Source organism: Pezoporus wallicus, unplaced genomic scaffold (assembly GCF_028554395.1).
Source record: "Pezoporus wallicus isolate ANWC-B61680 ecotype Strahan unplaced genomic scaffold, APGP_CSIRO_Pwel_v1 contig_6472, whole genome shotgun sequence".
Classification (NCBI taxonomy): Eukaryota; Metazoa; Chordata; class Aves; order Psittaciformes; family Psittacidae; genus Pezoporus; species Pezoporus wallicus.
Genome location: NW_026641049.1, coordinates 179446 through 202560, shown reverse-complemented (window position 1 = coordinate 202560; position 23115 = coordinate 179446). Strand labels below are relative to the sequence as shown.

The 23115-nt window shown below is 40.5% G+C and overlaps 1 long non-coding RNA gene across 1 annotated transcript in view; it reads right to left on the bottom strand.

The window, feature by feature from the left end:
* The window catches only part of LOC130606010 (uncharacterized), a 49316-nt gene extending 26528 nt beyond the window's left edge, over positions 1-22788 (bottom strand). The window contains exons 1-2 of the long non-coding RNA XR_008973851.1: positions 22610-22788; positions 17442-17542 (exon numbers count right to left, since the gene is read on the bottom strand). This is a non-coding gene — a long non-coding RNA (uncharacterized LOC130606010). The remainder of the gene's footprint in view (positions 1-17441; positions 17543-22609) is intronic.
* Between the last annotated feature and the right edge of the window lie 327 nt (positions 22789-23115).

Here is a 23115-nt window from a genome sequence, read left to right as displayed (position 1 = left end):
ACTGGAATGGGTTGCCCAAGGAAGTTGTGAATGCTCCATCCCTGGCACTAGTCAAAGAAAGGTTGGACAGAGCCTTGGGTGACACGGTTCAGTGTGAGGTGTCCCTGCCCATGGCAGGGGGGTTGGAACTTGATGTTCTTAAGGTCCTTTCCACCCCTAACTATTCTATGATTCTATGATTCACAGCCAGTGACTAGTTATTAATGTTGTACAAAACAGAACAGCAGCAGAAAAGAAAGTATAGGAGACTTAGATAAGAATTCAGTATAGAATGATGGTTAGGACATGAAATCAGGTGATCACAACTGGAATTTCTAGTAACATAGACTAGCAGATTTATAGAAAGCTATTGTCAGCCTGCTAACATGGAGAAAAGAAATCACACAGCACCGCACAAAGTATGTAGAATTGTGTCCTAGGAACATGTGATCCTTTCAATTTCAGTACATCCTGAAGCAGATGGAAGGTCTCCTGATGAGACTTTTCCTTCCTCTGTATAGGAGTCTCTCACATCAAAATAGAGTTGCTTCTTTCCTATCACTCATTGTTCCAATCCTGAAGGGTCAGGATATCATTTTGCCTAGCAGGACATCTCTTTAATTAAAGATATCCTTTTAGGAGATAGTTCTACAGTATCTTCACAAGAGCTAGAATGGGTGGGGTTTGATCAGATATGGCTGATTTTAAAGAAGCATTTCCCCTTCAAATCAGCACTATGGCATGTAAAAGGAATGTATTTCAAACTATTGCAGCTTTTGTAGGAGGAGTGAGATTAGGGTCACTGACTTGCAAAAGTTTTCTTTTGCTATTTATACAAATTTTTACTCTAAGTCACATACTTTGACAGAACAACCCACGGCTTGCAACAAGAGGTCTGGATTAAAATGAACATAAAAACTGGAACTGTAAACCTAATAAAGACTATAGACAATAGAGATACCTGCTCAATCTTTGCCTTTGGCATTTGTGACAAAGTTCATAATTTTGTCCTTTTCCTATAAATAATTAACAGATTTCCTTTTAAATTATTTAGCATTAAATGGAAGGTAGATTCCATTCATTCACTGATTTATGCTTTTCTGAATTTAAGTGGCTGGTTTAAAAAACAGCTGGAACTGGTTGGCTGGAACCAGAACTGGCTGTTTAAAAACCAGCAGGAAAAGGTCAAAAAGAACTTTAACATGTACTGATTTTTTGGATGACTTTACTGGAGCTTTTCTGAATAGTTGGTCAAATTCATAATACCAATGTATTCCCATATTTAAAAGTTTATATTCAGTGACGGATTACTCAAAATGGATTACTCACATTCCAAGTAATCTGCTTTTGAATTCTGTGCCTGAAAAAAAAAACCAACACCCCCCCTCCCCACACACGCACACAAAAAAAAAGCCCCAAACAATAAACCCAAAGCAAAAGTCAGCCAACTGTGACTGTGTCTGCAAGTATTCTGCAAAGCTGCAGTATTTAATTATGAAATTTAGTCAGAAGGAGATTGTACGGCTTAATATCTAGTTATGCAATAAAATAATGCAACCCATTTTTTTGTGTTTTTAACATAAAAGTGGCTTGAAAGTGCTGAAGTTTTGCTGAAAAACCTAATCGTGTGCCTTTAATAAGATAAGCTAGCTTTATAATATAGGTCCTCAGGACAAAACTTTCTTGAAAAAGAAACAGATTCTTGTCCTTTAATGAAAGGAATCTGCACAGGACTTAACATTTAATATAATGACATCTAATATTTGACACGGTGAAATACATGACAGCCACATTTGAAAAGTAGGATATTATTATAGAAATTATACACACAGTCAAGATAAAATGAGAAAAAATGTTTAAAATATTCTGATTACATTAACTGCTAGGCATAATCTTTAATGCAATAAGAGAGAAGCCAGTGGAAACTTACCGGTGATAAAGCAAAACACAGATGTCTTATCATTCTGGTCAAAGACAATCCTGCACTGATTTGCTTTCATAAGCAGTATAAATCTGTGCAGCTAAATAATACTACACAGCTCAGTATGAGTGGCATTTAAAAGTGGCTGTTGTTAGTTAAATAGATAATCCTAATACTGTGCCTCAAAAAAAGCTAGGGGGGATGTGGGGAAACTACCTGGCATTAGTGCTACCAGGACAAATTATTTCAATGACCAACACAAATACACTGAAATAATAATGGCCATAGAGCAAGCAGAGCAGTACGTGAGCAAGACTGTAACCTTTTCTACTTGCAATTATTTCACATACAGCTGCAGGTATTTTCTTTGGACCAGCTGAGAGTCAGTTCTCAGTGTACTCCTGTCTCTGCCCTCAAGTCATTTCAAAAGTGCTCAAACTATTTCTTTCTTCCAGGGAGCACAAAGGGAAAAAGAAAAAAACACTCCAAAAAACATATTCTTGTCTCAGTCACAACAGTAAATCATATACTTGCTGTTGATCTTTATTAATGCCCTGGTGAAAATGAAAGCAAAATAGCTGCTTTGCAGAGTAATGACAACATGAACACAACATCTGCATAGAAACTAGCATTCTGGATACGTGGCCAAAGAGGAGGTAAAGAGAAAAGACTGATAATGAGCCCTACTCTGAACCAGTCAGCCATGCAGGACCAAATTCTTGGAATTATAAAACATGGTATGTACCCAGAGACTTCTAAGGGATTTTGAAGACTTGAACACTTCAAAGAGTGGCATTCACAGCTTGCAGAACTGCACTCCAAATACACAGCTCCTTCCAGAATTCCCCAAAGGCACAGACCCAGAAAATACCTTTATCATGATTCTAACTTACTTTGCAAATTGCGTTTTACTGAACAACAGCTCCAGACCATGGAGGATCAATGGTGCCATTTTCAACCTCTTAGAAAAAAAAAACCAAAACCTCCAGAAAACAGAATCAAAATGTAAACTGATGATCCATAACCATGATTTTGCCACAGATTATTGTGCATTTGGTACAAATATCATACAGTTGCTTAATAAACTGCAGACCAAAAAACACTCCAAAGATTTCCAGTATTAACATGAGACACCATCTCTTAACTTCAAATTGTAAGAGAGTTTTTAAAACACTCCAGATGTGCATATGTCTGCAGGGAAGAAAAGAGGAGCAAACATAATCTATGCACTGTTTGTGATCCTGGAATATCACAGTAAGAAAGAACATTAAAAAAAAAGTGCATGGGTTTGGATTATTTCAAAATGTAATTAACTAGCCTTGACTCTCATGGGGGTATATTTTCAAATCTCTTTGAAAAGGCTTTAGTGGATACTGTTAAAAGCAATCAACAGCTAATAAGAAGAACATTTTTGTTCCATTCATAAAGATCATCAAACTCATAAATTTTAATAGAATGAAGTATCCCTTATGTATTGGTTTAGAGGAACTATAATTATTACTTCCTGTAAACTTAACATGATAAACATTATTTTATCATAAAGTGTTATTAGCTTCCTGGAAATGTCACACATACTAGAGAGTATATATAAACTAGAGAGTTTGTAATATATACTCTCTAGTTTAAGGGAAAGTACTATGGAGGCCAAAGAGAAAACAGATACAATAAGAAGTTAATTAACTGTTACATATATACTCTCCTTTAAGGTATTGGAGAGACGCATTTTTATAAGGCACATTAGGAAATTAAAGGGACACTTTGCGGTACTTAGTGATACTAATGTGTGAAGTTTACCTTGGCAAAGAAAAATTGAAATAAATTAGCCAATACAATTATATAATTATTAAACATAGCTGATATAATTATTTATGTGCATGAAATATTAGCAGCTATATTGTCAAGGAAAACAATCCACCAGAAACAATGCTTTTGAGCTAAATCCATCAAATTTACATTGCACTGTATTTGATTCAGGAACAGAGATTTCCTTTGGTGATGATAAAGGCAACATTCAAAACACTTTCTGCACTTTTCTAAAGCAAAATAATTCTTTTCAGAGGCCAGCACTTTCTCAGACCATTACTGGTTCCTTGCACATCTCACTGCAGTTAAAAGCAAAAGGTGAGTACTCAGGATCATTTCTAGTCCAAGGGGGTTCCAGAGGCCCACATAAGGCATGAACAACCTGCTCAAGACTCTAGACAACCTACAAGGTAAACCCTGAGTCCTAAGCCAGCAACAGCAAACAAGTTTGAGGGGAAGGAGATAGAAAGTCAACTTAGCACATGTACACTGCATACCACCATGTATAGTAAGCACCTTTTACCCAAAATTCATAATGCAACTCAACACAAGTCAGTCTTTTGTTGACACTGTTGTTCCCCCCTGCCTTGCACACTCTTTTCATGCAAAAGCAGTAAGTTAGGTGGGGGTTTTCAATCATCCTGAATCACCAACCAAGATAAATCACTCATTATTACTTTTAAAGAGATGTTTGAGACTATGCAACATGTGCCCTGAAAAACTCTCTATTACCTCTTCAGCTATCTTCAACTTTTCTACTTCAATATGCTGAGGACTAGCAGAGAACAAGGTACTAGTCTAGGGAGGACACAAGAGCAGGCAAGTGTGGTATCAACATCTCTAATCTGCCTGGATAGATGTACTGACAGGCACAAGTGGCTTTCCAGCAGCAGGGATACCATGTTTGCTTGTATCCACTGGAGATAACATGCTAGCCAGAAAACCTGAGTGTGTGTGAGTTCTAATGGCCATTATATACAACAGTCCTAATTTCCTAACTAATGGATCTATATTATTTACCCTTTTAAAAAAAATGAAATAATTTGCCTGCCTTGTAGAAGTAGCTAGCTTTAAGGAAAAACCATACATGTCAGTGGAAAAGAATTCCATCATACATATCACAAACCAACTAGCTGAACCATTGTTTGGCAGACTGTGAAGCAACTTTTAAGCTACTGTAGAAGCTCTTGAACAAGAATAATGAGTGGATGTTTGCATTTTCATTTTTTCTTTCTCATTACAACATACTGCTCTATTCTTACGACACTTGCATTCCCTTTTGTGGACTGCTCTTTCTGTTAGTGCTCTAACGTAAAAACATTAGAATGAAGAGCTGCCAGCATATTATAGAATTCTATGCCTACAGTTATACCATAGAATCATGTGGTATTAAGAAAATATATACCATATAAATGTGGTATTTAGAAAAGGCTTAATGAAAAAAATCTGTTTAGAACTTAATGTTATGCAGTTGTGTCTATAAAACAATTTAAAAAAAGATGCACATGTAGAATTGATGAAATATGTCAGTTTAGAAATTACATTACATTCATACGTTGACAATCAATAGCCTGTTCTTAAATCAGCTTTAAAAGTTCTTTCAACCCCTTAGAATGTATAATACAATAACTGTAATGAGAGACACCTAAATTCATTTGGTCCAACTGGCTTTCATACAGATTTCTGACTTTCCCCCAGGGAACACCAGGAACAGCTGCTTCAGCAATGAAAGCTCTTCCAAAAGTCAGAAGCCTCCTCTTGTGTCTGCTGTAGCCTAACTTGAACTGTTGCTGCCAGCTGTAGTTCCTGGGGGGAGAAGACAATCACTGAAAGAAGCAGGTGCTGGTGAGAGAATGAGATGTTGAATCCTCCTAGAAAATATGTTGAAGAAATTGTGCCCAGAGAGATGGAAGCAACATCTAGATTTGCCTTTCACTGTGTGAGAACCTTCATCTAAATGTCTGCAGGGCTTGGTCCTATGTTTTGTCTGAAAAGAACTTCTGAAGCATCTCTCATGACTGTAGGCATTTAAGTAATTGTTGTCAGACAAAATAAGCAGAACCTCTTTAATATGCAAAGATGATCAGCAGAGCCAAAAACAAGACAAAGAGCACTGTGACACTGCTTTGGGAGGGAGTGGGCAATAGCATGAGAACATCACACACACTCAAGGAAAATCAGAGAAGAAAGAAGTGATAACCTTGACCTCAAGGACTAAGAACCACCGAGGATTTTATCATCAAACTATACAGCATCAGCTCTGCAGTATCATATGCTCAGTGCTAATTAAGTGCTACAAACCAACAATTCTGTATGATTAATAAAGTGCAAGAATTAATCACTATCAATAAGGCTGGTGTTGATTAATTATTTTAGTAAGATTAATCTTCTAAATATGCAATACAGCTGTCTGTAACTCCCTATGCTCTATCTATACATACTCACCTGCAACAGCATTATAATAAAGGTGCATTAGATGAGATTACAGAATACATTGGCTAGTCTTCAGAAAATCATTCAAATGCACATCAAGTTGTAAATAACATGACCAATCCCACTAAATACAATAGAATTACTTATCTGAATAGGTGCAGCATTAGGAAGTTTTGCTTATCATGTGAAGTTTTGATGTCAGATCTTACATTATAACTTTTTAATGTTTTGAATAATCAGGAAAAAAAATAAATCACTAGTACCATGGAATAGTAACAGTGACATCACAAAATTCCACCACGAGCCTAAAAACAAATGAACCCTACCCAGTAGAGTACAACCTATTACTTTTATTATCCTGAGTATCTCATGCTACTATGGTCTGTGATGCTATACTTTGATGTCTCAGAAGTCTCATAACTGTAGATGATTTATTCAAAATATCAAGGTAAGAATTAAGGAACTCATTCCAAAAATTTATAAGCAAGCTTTCTGCCCAATCTCTTGAGAATACTTTTTCAGCAGTGTCTTGTTCTAAGCAGGACCAGCATCATGAACTGATCTGAAGACCGAGTGGACACTGAAGAAGCAAGAGCACAAGTTACAGGAGCAACAGACAGAAAACCATCAATCCCTATCCAGTCCAGCCTGCAGGTCACAGTCCTCATTAGAACTGGGAAGGAAAGTAAGGAGAGTGGCCACTTACTCCTGGCTGCATGTATTTCTTTGCTCAGTTGCCAGGCTTGTCACACAAGTTCAACGCACACAGTCAAAAATAGCTGTGGAGAGAGCAGAGGCATGAACTGAGAGAGCCACTAACTACACCCTTAAATATTTCTCAGTCTACAGTAGACGAAAAATATCAAAATGTGATTTTGAGAGAAAGCTGAAACAGTAGTTGTGCTCTAAGAATTTAAAGATTAAAGATGTTATTTTGATTTCTACTTCTTGCTGCTTTGATTTTTTTTGGAAATTCTCCCAGAACATTTCGGGTTGGTCTCTTTACATTTCCTCAATTGGTCTGTGGAGATTTCTAAAATCCAAGCTACAAATTAAGGCATGTATTTTATGATCACATCTAACACTGGGCACTATTAATAAAGGAAAACTTGATGCGCTTGTATTAGTCAGAATCACATAATCCGAAGAGGCAGTCTGGGTTGACTGAAAAACTGTTCTCTGTAGACAGTACACAGACTAAAACACTGAACACTTCTTACAACCTTTCATAGTATTAGGCAAAGTTCTCTCTTCAGAAGACTAAGCGGCAAACTGCTCAGTCCTTCATATTGCCTCATGCTGTAGTTAAACAGAGAGCACTAAACTGGTAAGAAATCACATGAAGTTATCTAGCTTATTGTTGACTAGCCATGAGAAACTAGGTAAGTGATTTGATTTTAAAATTAGTTCTTTCACCAAAATGCTGAAGCTTAACAGTTTTGTTTTCTGTTCCTGGGGGAAACAGGGATAAAAGGTACTCTCAGGCTCAGGAGCAAGTTTCTTTACATGTCCCTCTTACAGGATTTTTTTCATGTCATCTTGACCATTTAATTAATTCCTCACCTGTCTGATTCTGTCTGTTATGTCTTCTCTTACATGTAGATTACAAGCTTTGTAACACAGGGCCAATCACTTCTAATGTATGCTCCCCTCCATGGCACAACAAATGCAGGGCCCAGGAATAAGAGTTTCCAAACACTGCAATAAAACCATTGACAGTCACCAGTTAAGCTGCTTCTCATTGATGAACATACTATAACAATTTATCTTCTAATGAATAAGAGAACACAGTCAAACCAAAGATTACATTCCACCTTCAGTGTAGTGCTCTGGGCCTTGATTAAAATCTGTCAGGTTCTAGCATTTTAATGAAGCAGTGCAACTATATACAGGTTTTCATAGCTTTGCTCATGCTGAAAATCCATTTACAGACTGAGTAGCCATATGTAATCATATGATTCCCCATTAAGAAAAGCATCTTTGAGAAGCTTGCTTAGCCAGAATTACAGAAGAGTACCAAATATCCTACAGCTGGAGGAGCAGGCATGAATGAGAAAGCACTTTTCTTTCTCTCTCTGGTAATTAAAAAGTTAGAGCTAGCTCAGCCTCTACAATATGCATTTCAACACTGCACAGCACAATGAGCCTTGGAGTCCCCAGTTATAAAGTATCTATGCTACATCACAACAGGAATAAAGATGTATTGAATATATTCAATAGACATTAATTTCTCAAATAGCTTTGGGTGATTTTTTCTGTTTCCTAAAGAAAGAGGAGGGCTTGAAAGGCTGTAAACAGGAGTTTATCATACTCTGCAGCCTTCTGAATTGTCTAACAACTTCTATTTTTATCCCTACCTGATTTATGGCACCATAGAAAGCTAAGCTGCTAACTTAAGTATATGTCAGCAGCATCAGAGGCTCCTTTTCCAGATTTTAACTCCATTCTCACTATGCCCCTCAGTGTCGATATAACAAATGTTTTCAGAAAGCAAACTGCTCTACAGATCAAATAAAAATCACAGCACTCAAATCTGCAGTCAAGAGAAAGACATTTGCTTCCGCGTTCTGAGGGTGTGCCTTCACAATGAAAAGAAACAAAAGTACAGAAGCAGCACCTCTAACACTTTTCTCACCCAAAATTCTATGGTAGGAAGGAAAATATGGCTTATGCCAGCATATCTAACATCTGAACTTTAAACTCAAATCAGTGTTAAGGCACCTCTAGCCTGATCATCTGTATTTTTGTCAGATAATAAAAACAGATGGTGATATTTGATACACAATAATCAGCTAACTTAGAGAAGAGTAGGGTATACATTTTTATAACAAAGTATCTGAAACTGATAGATAAAACTTCCAATGGAAACAGTATACTGGCAATAACACCCATATACGAGGAAAATAAAACTAATTCAAAAAAAGAGCAAGTTAAGGCACATTATAGAAACCACAGTACTTCCAACCTTTATGCTATTGGAATTACATTTGCAAAACAGAATTGCAAAAATGTGACTTTCCCATAGCTAATAAAATGCCAGCAAACTGCTCTTGAATGTCCTGTTCTTAACCTAGAGAATCATTTTGCAGTAATAAATGTATTATCAAAAAAAAAAAAAAATTGGAACTAAAGCTCTTCAGGAATTTTTTTATCAAGTGCTCCTTCTTCAAACTATTAATTTTTATTACCTTTAATACCGAGTATTTGGCAGAGAAGCCTTCATTGATTTCCCCCCCCAAAAAAATAAATTCCTAAACTATCTAATTTATCTGACACTTTTCACAGAAAAAAAAACTTTTTCACAGAAAAACCCATTTTTTCATTACTTTTTGATTTCAGAAGATTAGAACTTTAAAAACCTTTATGCTAACAATAGCAATCTTTGATTGCTGATTTCTCTTTACTAACTTTAGAACTCAATTATATTACAGAGATTATTTGCACCCTTCCTTCTGAATGTATTCTTACTTCGGAAAAGAATTACAGCTATCATAATGGTATCTCAGCTGTGCTGAAAATGAGGAAAGAACCTAACAGAACAGGATATAACAAAACTTGCTTTGTTTTGTCTGATGTGTTGTGTATGAGAAAATACACATCAATGACAATGGGTCAACAGTGAGTTCAGCAATAAATCGAGTTAGCTTCAGCTCAGCACATCTTAGAAGACGAAACCTTTCTTTGTGCAGTCTTTAATTGAGCTTTCTCAAATACATAGTATAGTCTGTGCAATTCATACCATATGTGCTATTCATATTATATTCAAAAATAGTCCAGATTGCCCTTAGCACAGGATATTTAGGATTGTGGGATAACCTTGCTTTGGTGTCAATGCAAATTCATTGGATTGTGGTATTCCAGAGCTGAAAACTTTTTGTTGTGCCACTACCACTCTATTTTGTTCATCACTCAGATTGTACACAAATTTCACCTGAGATTAGCAGTATTGCACTATAGGCAAACCACCAAAAGGCAACATGAATGCAACTACATAACACAAGCAACAACTGATGGGCCCATCTGGTCTTTTGTCAGGCTTACCTTTCTAAGATAAATGGATCACTCATATCATAGAGTAACTGTTACCAGCACAGAGTAACAGTCATTCAGGCTGGAAGGAATTCACAGTTGTTGTGTAGGCCAAACTCCTGCACAATGCAGGATCAATGGAGAAATAATTGTATCAGTCAAATATACATTTGTCTTAAAATATATACAAATATAGTAAATATATACAAATACAGTAAATTTCCCTGCTAGCTTTCATCCCTGTAGATTCTATAAAACTTGGCATCTTTACTATTAAAGACAATAAGCAAAACTAACAGCATCAGTAGAAAGGTCTTCCAAACAAAATGCTAGTCTGCTTGGTAGTCTAGCATGACACCTGTTTCTTTGAGCTTATGTATTGATTTCTCAGCAGGAAGACAAGAACTGAAAGTATGTTTATTTGAACAGCTGAAGAACACTGCAAAGAGTTTATGGTGGGAATCCCGTGACCTACAAGAATCTTATCTGCTATCAGCTGTTTTTAAAACCTGCATAAATTTGAAACTCTGTCACATATAACAAAGAATTAGGAATTTCTCATATAAGCAAAAGATCCAAGGTTTCAAACAGAAATTAAAGAAAATAAATATAGTATTTTTTTCCTTTTGTCTCTACATGACTTAGAGATAATAATCCCTTCCAAAATAATGTTTTCTTGGTCTTCTTCACATCTTTCAGCTGGGGACCAAGCTCAGAAAAAATAATAACCTAGAACGAGGTAAATGGAGTGCAGTATACAATTCATGGTGGACAGGCAGTGCCTAACATCACATTTTGAATTCTTGGTCACAAGGAAGTAGTGCCGAAGAAAACGTGCATGTTCAGCCTGCATTTGAAAGAAAAAACACCACTAGGTATAGAAATTTAAAAAAAAAAAATAATTTGAAAAATTCTTCAGTGGAGAATCAATTGCAAATGTAAGAAAAAGCATTTCTGACTTGAAAACAAGCGGAGGAAAGATGAGTCCTTAATTTACTGATGAAAACAGTATCATAGAACTTCAGATATGACTTCACACCACATTTCGGTTCAAAAACATTTGTCAGATTTTAAATACAGACCACCATGATGGTCATAAGCAAGCTCTATATAGATTCATTCAAGTGTGGGAAAAAGCATGGGAAAATACAAATGGGAGGAGTAATGAAACTTGTGCTGACCTTTGTTCCAAGTTCCCAAGAATAAATACGAAGCAAACCGTAGCTCACATTGCGGCAAGTTTTATGATGCCCTACATTTGATGTGTTAACTAGGCTGTACTCAATAACAACCACAGAAATGAGTGAGGATATAACCCCCCTTTAATTGCTCGGTAATTCTAAGACAAAACCCACTTAAGTGTAAGCTATTTTTTTCACCAGTGCAATGCCCAAGACGTTTTTTTCTTTTCCTCCTCTTTTTCCCTTTTATGGTTGGGATTTTCAACAGAACATCAAACTAAACTAAACAAAGCTGAAAGGAAAAAAGCTGTGATCTTTTTCAGGAACAAAAAATAGGTCTCCAAAATGCTGTTCCTCACCAGGGGATACATACAGTCTTAGGACTATATGCTTTTATATATGTTAACAATGTTTAAAAATTATTTTTCCTGACTTCACATTCATTAAAGTAGTGTTTCTCAAAGTATACATGCCGTTACCTTGAAAACCATTTATTTCTTAAAAATACTGCAATTTTTGTATTCTACTACTTTAAAAAAACTCATGTAATAAATATTCTCAGACACTGGAAACATAAAGGCATAAAATGAAAAAGCCACTGCCACAGCCCTGCAAAGACACTCAGCTGTGACAAAGATCTTCCAGGAGCATTGCTGAAAATACTTGAACTGCTGCCAGAAATGCAAGATATGAAATCAGTTTATTCCTAAATGGTGAGATTTTCTAGAAAGGTTCAACCCTCATGAAGCTCACAGGCAGTTAATATAGATAATACAACACAACAGAAACACAGAACGTGGCTGATGTAGATATGAGTGAAAAAGTTTTTCTAAGAATTAAGGGCACATAAACAAATACTTCAAAGAGAAATGACTAAGTTTTTCCCAGAATTAGAAAGAACAAGGAGGTTTAGACTTCCCTGCAGATACAGGATTTCTGCATTATCTTTCTTGCATAATAATTCACTACTCATCGAAATAAAACCTTTGCAATCATTTATCATTTGAGACAGCTCTTCTCTAAACCTGGAGAATAAACTTTTCCGAATCTTTTCTTCACCAAACATGAAAGACACCATCTCCTCAGTCACATCATCTTATTCCATTGTGAAAAGTAGATGTTAAGCCATTTTCATAACACTGCCTATGCTTTGTCCCAAGCATTTCCAAGAATGCACTCCTTCTTCTGGATTCTGCATGCTTAGAAGAGAATGAATGAGACAAGGATGTACTGAATCCCCTAACCTATCAGATTCTTAAGACATTACCTAAGAAATAAAATGGACCTAGAAGTCTATCATTACTTTTTCCAAAACCTGTTCAAGGTGAGGATTCTGAAATAGGGGCAATAATATTTGCCGCTTTACCACAAAACAAGAAGAGGGACTTTATACAGATACCAGCATAAACAGGGGTAGTGTCACAGGCAGACAAAGCGTCATCATTTCATTTACTTCAGCTCGGTTAACTGGTAACTTTGATTCACCTTGTGATGGCTCCCTAAAGATAGGAAGTTTCTCACAGAGATTTCCTCCCAACTCCCATTATATGAATGTCACTGCTTAACAGTATGACCATGCCCAAGAATGCTTTTTACATGGTAATTTTTACTACATTTGCCATCGAAATAAGAAATAAAAACCAGTATGGAACAACTTCTTACTTACTGCCCATTGTTTTGACCTAGGCTTTTCAGTAATTTTACAGTCTATTATTTAAAAACAGTACAATCCAACAAGAAGTCCAGGATGAGGACTTCTTTTATCCTCGAAAAAAAAAGAAAAAACCCAACCAAAACACCATCTCCTAGTGAAAGCCGAACATCAGCTCTTAGGAACTAAAAAGAACTCCAACCCCCTCTTGTGACAAACTATCAGAAAACAAGTACAGTTTCACAATGTGATAGATGCAGTTTGGAGCAGCTTCTATTCAAATAAAATACCTTTACAAAGATCAGGAGACTGAAACGAAGTAACTTATTTTGAATTATTTTTGGCTAATTTTTTCCCAACTTTGTAACAGATGTCACATGAAGAAAAGCAACACAGTACAGTGACACTATTCTGCTTTGGCTTGCACTTTGGGTAACAGTTATCATGACTTCTTTTAGTCACGATTGTCTTAACTTAAAAAGGCAGCTGTCAGATAAAATTGCACAAGATAAGAACAAGAGTTGGTATGAATTCCTTCAGCCTTGGTCACTTAAAGACTGTTGGTATGCCTTACTGTACACCTCAAGCAGAGGATACGAAAAGCAGTTCCACCTGCTTTATGACATAGAGGAATTCTTCCATGCCATGCAAATACTCAGGTATAATCAAAATCACTCATGGATATAAAAAGCAGTTTTGGTATAACTTCTTGTTCTGGTGGCACATAATAAATATAGCTTTCATGACCACCATAATATTAGCAACTTCTCTTTAATCAGAGCACTTCTAGCATAAACTTCCTAAACATGATTTGCAGAAGAGACTAAAAATGGAAGAACATATGTGGCAAAATGCCTATTAAAATTTGACCTGGCCTGATATATCCCTGTATCTGCATCTATCTAGATACATATGTGAAACTACTCACAGACTTTGTATCTCAGGAATTACATTTCAACAGTGAACCCTTGGATCAGATGGAAAGCTTTACTGTGGTCTCTGAGCTTCAGTTGCTGTGAATACATCATTTCTTGCTCTTGGTGTCCCCTGCTAGACATACAGGCAAACTAGGAACTCAGTGGGTCTGAGTTATGACACACTCCTATGTCCTCAATTTGTCACACTGTCACAAGTCTTCAGAAGACTTTCATATCTGCTTACTATTTCCATCCGCACAGCACTCCAGTGTGGACACTTGGCACTGGATGCTGGAGCTATACTTCTGGATGGCTAAAACTCAAGTTCTAGTTTCACATTTAAAGTAATCTAGTGGTCTCAACAGAGGAAGTAAACCATTTAAGGGCCTTTCTGGAAGCATACTAACTCAGCATCGCCACTGAAAGTGTGAAAACAAAGATATAATGAATAGAGATGGGACAAATTGCAGTAAGTTCACTGATTCACTGCTGCATTCACTGGCTCTGTCACTAGAAAAAAGACCCCCACTTCTCCCTTTCCTGAAGTCATGAACAAGTAGTGAGCTCAAGTCTATTACTACAGTGCTCTACTCCTACAGATATCTGTACGTGTTATTAATGGTGTGGCCTAGCACTTCCAGGTGGTAACAGTACATAGTAGCAGAGCTTCAACTGGCCCTTAGAGAAAGGAGCTGGAACTCAGTGTGCCTGACCTGATTTGTTCTGTGTTGAGCAAAAGCCAGAGGATGGGAACTAGTATGAGGTATCGGGAAGACTTTCCTGAAGCAGTAAACAATGTACCGGAAGCAGAAGACAAGCTGCTAATAGATCCAAATTTAGCACTAATGACCTTGGTTCCAGAATTACTAGCTATCAGTGCTGAAAACACAAAGCTCACATTAAGCTGTTTTCACATTCCAAAACTACAGAGAACTGCGAAACCCACATTTACCAACTCCGAGATGTCATGCCTCACAGCATTTTATGAGCTTGCTAATATATTGTACATCATTATAATTTGATATACAACATACTATATGTTGAGATGAGGGAATCTAGAGAAAATTTAAGGCAACTCATATCGTGTTTGTTCATTGGCAGTGTGAAACTGTATCTGTTCAGGTACATATTGTGTTCAATTCATTATCACATAATTCCACTGCAGCTTCGCTCTTTGCTGCGTAAGTAATTATTCTTTCAACATTATGCATCCCCACCTCAGGATACAATACCACCTGTAATATATTTTAAATGGATACCTGTATATATGCTGTAGTAGAATTAAACCAATCAACCATAGACAACCAGCCTTCCCTGATACTGAAACATACATAGCATATAGAATAGCATTGTTGGGTTATAGTACTATATTCTACCTTAGCAGAGCATCATCAGCTTTTAACTAACCAGACACTCTTCCTGTATTTGTACTTTGTTGACCATGAGCAAGCTCACAGCTTCCTGTGTGATGGTGATAACATATGTCTGACTTTGTTGTTGGCAGTTGGAATGAAGGGGAAGACAATGCCCTCTGACCTGTGAAACGCAGTGTAAAGCTTATCAGATCCTCTCCAGATATCACTGAAGGAAATGGGCTGGAAGAGCTGGCTCCACATAGGAAATATATATAAAAACCTGTCAGTACTAATCTTTTCGTAATGTCATTAAAAACATACTTTTGCAAATCAGAGTCCCTGCTAGACAATGTCATTTGTACATACTGAACTGCAGTAAGTAGAGAGGAAGAATTATATACCACACAGTAAATTTAGGTTCATATCACTTGAAGTGACTCAGTAGGTACCAAGATTACTTCACTTTCTGGTGCCAAAATAAATTTTTCTTAGTGATAATTTCTCTGTTCCACTTCTGAAATAGACATTTAAAGGCCATGTATTGTATAAAACATTATATAAAACTTTTCCCACTAAACAGTTCATTTGGGGGTTTTGTTTACCTGCAAGGCTGTCTAGACAAACAGTGGTAAAGGAAGACCATGGACTGACGACCCACAAAAACACCATACCTCATGAAAAACATATTTGCAGGTTATGTTAGGATAATATCCTTACTGCCCTCCCAGATATTGTAGACAGCATTAGTGTATTACGCTTCTAAGAAGAGTCATGCTGGTTTAGATTGGTAAAATTTAAATTTACCTTGCACTAGTTACTAGTAGTTACAGAATCAGTTAAACAGCACCAATACAATTAAATAAATATACATATATTTTTAAAAAAGGCACTGACTTTTTCATATGATTGATAGAAAAATAAAACAAAACAATGACAACAAACACAGTTGAAAAGACTATGAGCAGAGATTCAGGAAGCCAAATTCTTTTTTCTGATGGGCTCTTTGTGGATATGACAACACCAGTTCAAAAGGTTATTTTTCAGTATCTCCACTGACATAACAGGGAACATTTCCAGTCATTTCAACTGGAGACGGATCCAAGGGGGAAAAAAAAAAAAAAATAAATCTATCATACTCACATTAGGTAGCTGAAAGAAAAAAACCCATATCTGCAATTGTTGGGTGAGGCATCATCAACTGCAGTGCTTCAAAATCTTTTGATTGAAACAATTTTAATCTGCTGGGGGTTTTGTTACCCCTATACCAGCATTAATATGTGCTAATAGATAATACAGTTTTGTGTCTCATATTCGGAGCCTTAGTCCTCTTAAATGACAGTATACGAACAATGTTTAAATAATTCATAAGTCAGAAAAATCATGCTGAAGATCATGTTGATTGTGTCAATACAAGAATGTTAGCAAGAGTAAATATTATCCCCATATTATTTAAAAATATCTTATTTTCAAGTAACATCCAGACAAGATTATTGACAAGACTGAACATGCAGTGTTCCACTGTAGATCTGCCCCAGTTTATCACTGCTGCGCTCCATTCCAGGTATCTGTCAGAACGTAAGCTTCATACCTGTGGTAGCAGGACTTTCTGATTTGGGGTCTTTGATATTTTTTCTTATATTTATAGCTTCTGAAATCACAGCTAGCAGATGTTTGCCAGAAATTGGCACGAGTGTAGCTTTACTCATAAAGAACTATTCAATTCTGGAAGCTCACAGAAGTCAGTGTTACAGAATACCAGGTTGGAAAGGACTTCAAGGATCACCTCATTCAAGTTTTGTTCTGTTGAACAAATTCAAACCCCAAACTTATGAGCATTGCTTAATAATTATTAGTAAAGCAGAAAGCAGACAGATCAGGACTCCACTGTGTCACTATCAATATATACTGAGCCCTGAACTCTCCCTCTGTCTAAACAGACAAGGCATGGAAAACAAGGAAACATTCCTACCATTCGAAATAACCTTTCTAACCCTGGACTATCTATTCTATCTATCTGTTCTCACCTCTGGACTGATCTGGATCAGGGTCCTGCGGCTAGATGAGCTTCTTCACCAACACTTTGCCTTCACCATGTGGCATGGCAGGCAATCATTTTAACCAGGCACGGTGCCAGGCCTCTGATTCCCACTGCCTTCCCCCACATAACCTCACCTCAGCTCCCCGGCACCGCCGAGGGCTCCTCTTCTGACTCTTCCCGGCTTTCCGGGAGCTCTGCCCCATTTCTGCCGCTCCCTAGCACGGCTTAGCGACCTCTGAAATAAAATGCCACTTCAGAGAAACCCAGCACAAGCTAGAAAGACTTCCTTATGTCCTTAAAAAACATAAATTGGAGTTAGACCTCCACTACCATATTATATCTGTTTACGCTCCAGTAAAAAACTACACAAATGACTTTTATGTTCTGAAAAGATTCGTAACTCAATTCTTTGGAAAACTCATAGAAATATTTAGCATGAAATGATCTCACTCGCGCAAGACTATGGAGAGTGCAACAGTTCCCCCTAGCGCCTGCGACACAGCACAGAAACCCGCCTCTGGTAAATGTCTTCACAACGGCTTTGCTTTACAAAAAGCAGGTAATAAAACACGTGGCGTTACGAGGCCAACGCTGGGACAGACTGCGGGCAGCCCTCAGGAACCCACGCTGGGCCCGGCGACCGCGGCAGAGTCTACCTGAGGGAGCGGGGGCACGGCGAGCCCGGCCTGCGGGTCGGCAGGCGCTCTGATAATGGCGGCCGCGCCGTTGCCATAGGGACCGGCCACTCGCGCGCTGCCCGCAGCCACAGTATCACACAGTATCACAGTACGCTGGAGATTGGAAGGGACCTCGAAAGATCATCTAGTCCAATCCCCCTGCCGGAGCAGGAACACCTAGATAATGTTACACAGGAATGTGTCCAGGCGGGTTTTGAATGTCTCCAGGGAAGGAGACTCCACAACCTCCCTGGGCAGCCTGTTCCAGGGTTCCGTCACCCTCACTGAGAAGAAGTTTCCTCTCAAGTTTAAGTGGAACCTCTTGTGTTCCAGTTTGTACCCATTACCCCTGGACCTATCATTGTTTGCCACTGAGTAGAGCCTGGCTCCATCCTCGTGACACTCCCCCTTTATATATTTATAGACACTTATAAGGTCACCCCTCAGTTACCTCCAAACTATAGAGACCCAGCTCCCTCAGTCTTTCCTCATAACGGAGATGCTCCACTCCCGTAATCATCTTCGTTGCCCTGCGCTGGACTCTCTCCAGCAGCTCCCTGTCCTTCTTGAACTGAGGGGCCCAGAACTGGACACAATATTCCAGATGCAGTCTCACCAGGGCAGAGTAGAGGGGAAGGAGGACCTCTCTCGACCTACTAACCACCCCCTTCTAATACACCCCAGGATGCCATTGGCCTTCTTAGCCACAAGGGCACAGTGTTGGCTCATGGTCATCCTGTCGTCCACTAGGACCCCCAGGTCCCTCTCCCCTACACTGCTCTCTAACAGGTCGTTTCCCAACCTATACTGGAACCTGGGGTTGTTCCTGCCCAGATGCAGGACTCTACACTTTCCCTTGTTATATTTCATCAAGTTATTCCCTGCCCAACTCTCCAGCCTGTCCAGGTCTCACTGGATGGCAGCACAGCCTTCTGGCGTGTCAGCCACTCCTCCCAGCTTAGTGTCATCAGCAAACTTGCTGATAGTACACTCAATTCCCTCATCTAAATCGTTGATGAATAGATTAAATAATACCGGTCCCAGTACTGACCCTTGAGGCACTCCACTAGTTACAGGCCTCCAACTAGACTCAGCCCCATAGACTACAACTCTCTGGCTTCTCTCCTTCAGCCAGTTCGCAGTCCACCTCACTACCTGATCATCCAGTCCACACTTCCTCAATTTAGCTGTGAGGATGCTGTGGGAGACTGTGTCAAATGCTTTGCTGAAGTCAAGGTAGACCACATCCACCGCTCTGCCATCATCCATCCACCGTGTTATTTCCTCATAAAAGGCTAAGAGATTGGTCAAACATGATTTCCCCCTGGTGAAGCCATGTTGACTGCCCCTCATAACCCTCTTATCCTTGATATGCCTTAAGATGGCACCAAGGATAAGGTGTTCCATCACTTTCCCAGGGATGGAGGTGAGGCTGACCGGTCTGTAGTTACCCGGGTCCTCCTTCTTGCCCTTTTTGAAGACTGGAGTGACATTTGCTTTCCTCCAGTCCTCAGGCACCTCTCCCGTTTCCCAAGACTTGGTAAAGATGATGGAGAGCGGTCTAGCAATGACTTCCGCCAGTTCCCTCAGCACCCGCGGGTGCATCCCATCTGGACCCATGGATTTATGGATGTCCAGATTGCTCAACTGGTCTCTAACCCGTTCCTCATCGACTAAGGCAAACCGCTCCGTCGACCTGACTTCATCTAAGGTCTCAGGGGTACAGGGCTCTTCAGGACTGCCTGCAGCAGAGTAGACAGAGACAAAGAAGGCATTCAGTAACTCTGCCATCTCTGTATCTTCTGTCACCAGGGCACCCATCCCGTTCATCAGTGGGCCTACATTGCCTCTGGTGTTAGTTTTGTCTGCCATGTATTTGAAAAAGCTCTTTTTGCTGTCCTTGACCCTTCTCGCCAGGTTTAATTCTAAGGATGCCTTAGTCCTCCTAACTGTCTTCCTACATCCTCTAGCAGCAGCCTTATATTCCTCCCAAGTGGCCAGCCCCTCCTTCCATGACCTGTAAACTCTCCTCTTCCACTTGAGCATACCCAGCAATTCCCTATTTAGCCACGCAGGTCTCTTGGCCCTCTTCCTTGACTTCCTACGTGTCGGGATGCTCCAATCTTGAGCTCGGAAAAAGCAGTCCTTGAATGTCAACCAACTATCTTGGGCCCCTTTACCTTCAAGCAGCCTTGCCCATGGGATTTCCCCTAGCAATTGCTTGAAAAGGCCAAAGTTTGCCCTGCTAAAGTCCAGGGTTGCAATTCTACTTGGTGTTCTACTAGTCCTGCCACACAAGATCCTGAACTCCACCATCTCGTGGTCGCTGCAACCAAGGCAGCCCTCAACCCTTACTGCTTCGACCAGATCCTCCTTGTTAGTGAGGATGAGATCCAGCATCGCTCCTCTCCTGGTCGGCTCATCCACCATTTGCAGGAGGAAGTTATCATCCATACACTGGAGGAACCTCCTGGACTGCGGCTGGGTTGCCGAGTGGTCCTTCCAGCAAACATCAGGGAAGCTAAAATCCCCCACGACGACCACAGCCTGTGACCGCTCTCAGCTGCCTGTAGAAGGCCTCGTCAACTTCCTCACCCTGATCTGGTGGTCTGTAACAGACACCTACAACAGTATCCCCCCTGCCAGCCTGCCCCTTAATTCTCACCCACAGACTCTCAACTTGCTTGTCATCTGTCCCTGGACAGAACTCAGTGCATTGTAGTTCCTCCCGCACATAAAGAGCAACCCCACCACCCCTCCTGGCTGGCCTGTCTTTCCTGAAAAGGACATAGCCCTCCATGACTATATTCCAGTCATGTGAGCTGTCCCACCACGTCTCTGTAATTGCCACCAGATCATAGTCTCCTGACTTTACGCAGGTTTCCAACTCCTCCTGCTTATTTCCCATGCTGCGCGCATTGGTGTACAGACATTTCAGGGAGCGAGCTGAGCACACCGAATTCACCCTAGGATTATAGGAGGCCTCCCAGTCTTCATCAGTTCTGCAGCACTGCCCCACTGGGGCAAGCCCAGCTACAACCCCATCCCCCTTCGAATCTAGTTTAAAGCTCTCCAAATGAGCCCTGCTAATTCGTGCCCCAGCATCCTTTTGCCTCTGTGAGACAAACCTTTCTCACTTGTCATTGTCCAGACTGGTGCCCTATAAAACCAGCTGCTATCAAAGAATCCAAAGCCCTGCCTGTAGCACCAGTCTCGAAGCCAATTGTTTATGAACTGAATCTTCCCATTCCTTCCCACATCATCAGTGGAAGATGGAAGGAGTGAGGAGAAGATCACCTGAGCCCCAGACTCTTTCACCATCCGCCCCAAGGCCCTGTAGTCTTTCTTCATCCCCCTCAGACTGCGGGAAGCAGCTTCCTCCCCACCTGTCTGGAAGACCAGCAGCGGGTAGTAGTCTGTCGGGTGCACCAGGTTGGGGAGCGCCCTAGTGATATCCCTGATCCAGGCTCCAGGCAGACTACACACTTCCCTATGATGAGGGTCAACTCTGCATATCGGGCCCTCTGTTCCTCTCAGAAGGGAATCCCCTACTACAAAGACCCTTCTTTCTTTCTTAACAGAGGCAGTCTTGAGGTGCAAAGTCGACCGCCTTTTCCTATGTGGCCTTGTGGGCTGGCCTTGCCCCACATTCTCACCTACCTCTCCTTCAAGATCCAGGGCCTCGAACCTATTATGGAGGGACACCTGGGGAAGCAGGGCAGGAAGGGGGGAGGGTTTCCCATGACGTCGAACTGGAACTCGCTTCCAACCCTCGTCTTCTTTTTGGTCCCCTACCTCTGCGCAACAGCTACAGGGCAGGGGCTGTCTCGGGCCATCCTCCTCTGTGTGAGCAGGCAGGGGGTCCTTCCCCTTTTGGGGGGTATCTCCCTGGAACCGTTCCAACTGGCACGCCAGGGTGTTACTCCACCAGTCGATCTCCCTTTCACACTCCCTGATGGTCCTCAGTGTCTCAACCTCCTCCTTAAAGTCTTGCCACCAGGCTAAGCAGATCTTCTACCTGCTCACACCTCACGCAGGTGGAATGCTGTCCTCCCTCCCCCGGCAGCAGCAGGCTCTGGCACTCCCTGCACCCAGAGACCTGAACAGCCACGGTTTGGGACGGGGTCTCTGTCTGAGTTGCTGTAGTCACCTGACTACAAGCTCTCTTTCTGGAAGCAACCATATTGGTCCGCAGTCTGGGACACCAGCAACACGACCTGCTTGTTCCTCCCTGCGCCCAGTGGGCAGCGACCGGAGGGTGAGAGCGCCGAGCTGAGGCTGTGGCGGCAGGACCAGGCAATGAGCAGCGTCCTGCCGGAGCTGGATACCATCTTGCGGCTGGAGGCGAGCAGGGGCGGGCCATCGCTGACGGTGCGGGACGACGCTGCGGGGCAGCTTGGCCAGCAGGACCTTTCCTCAGCTGGCGGAGCTGGCGAGGCCAGGCCGCTCTTACACAGCATAGCGGTGCCGCTTCGCGGTTTCGGTGGCAGGCGTGCCTACGGGCACCTCGGCACCTCTGTGGGTGGCAGTTCTTCCATAACTGCACGGTCCTGCTTTAGTGTGAGGCGCAGCCATGATTTCTGTAAACGAAAATCGAGGCCGAAGGCTGGGCAACATATACTTACACCAGTTTCTTCTCCATAACGTACTGGAGCTGTTGGCTGGGTGTAGTAGCCGGGTGGAAGCAAATTTATTTATGTATTAGAGCAGGTGTGTTTATATCGGAGCAAAGATAAACATCTTGTCAACAACAGTCACATAAGATCCATTTCAGACTCCAAAACAAACCTCTGCAGCTTCCACAAATGCCTGATGCACTGCAAAAGAAGTCACAAACTGCTGTTCCGGACATAACATGAAGTCTCATGCAGAAGTCTATGCTATCCCATTCTCACATCACTGTTACAGTGCTTGTATTACTTCTCTTGAGATGCCATAGGCTGAATCAAACCCCATCAAATTAACAGAAAATTACTAATTTTGCTAGGCTAGGTTGTTTTTTTGGCAGAACAAACCCAAACGTCCTGTACATTGTCAAAACCTACCTTGTATTTTTCTATCTTAACTAGATTTTGGAACTTTTTACTTTCCAAAATTTTGTATAGGCAAAATAACTTCAGTAGAAACCATC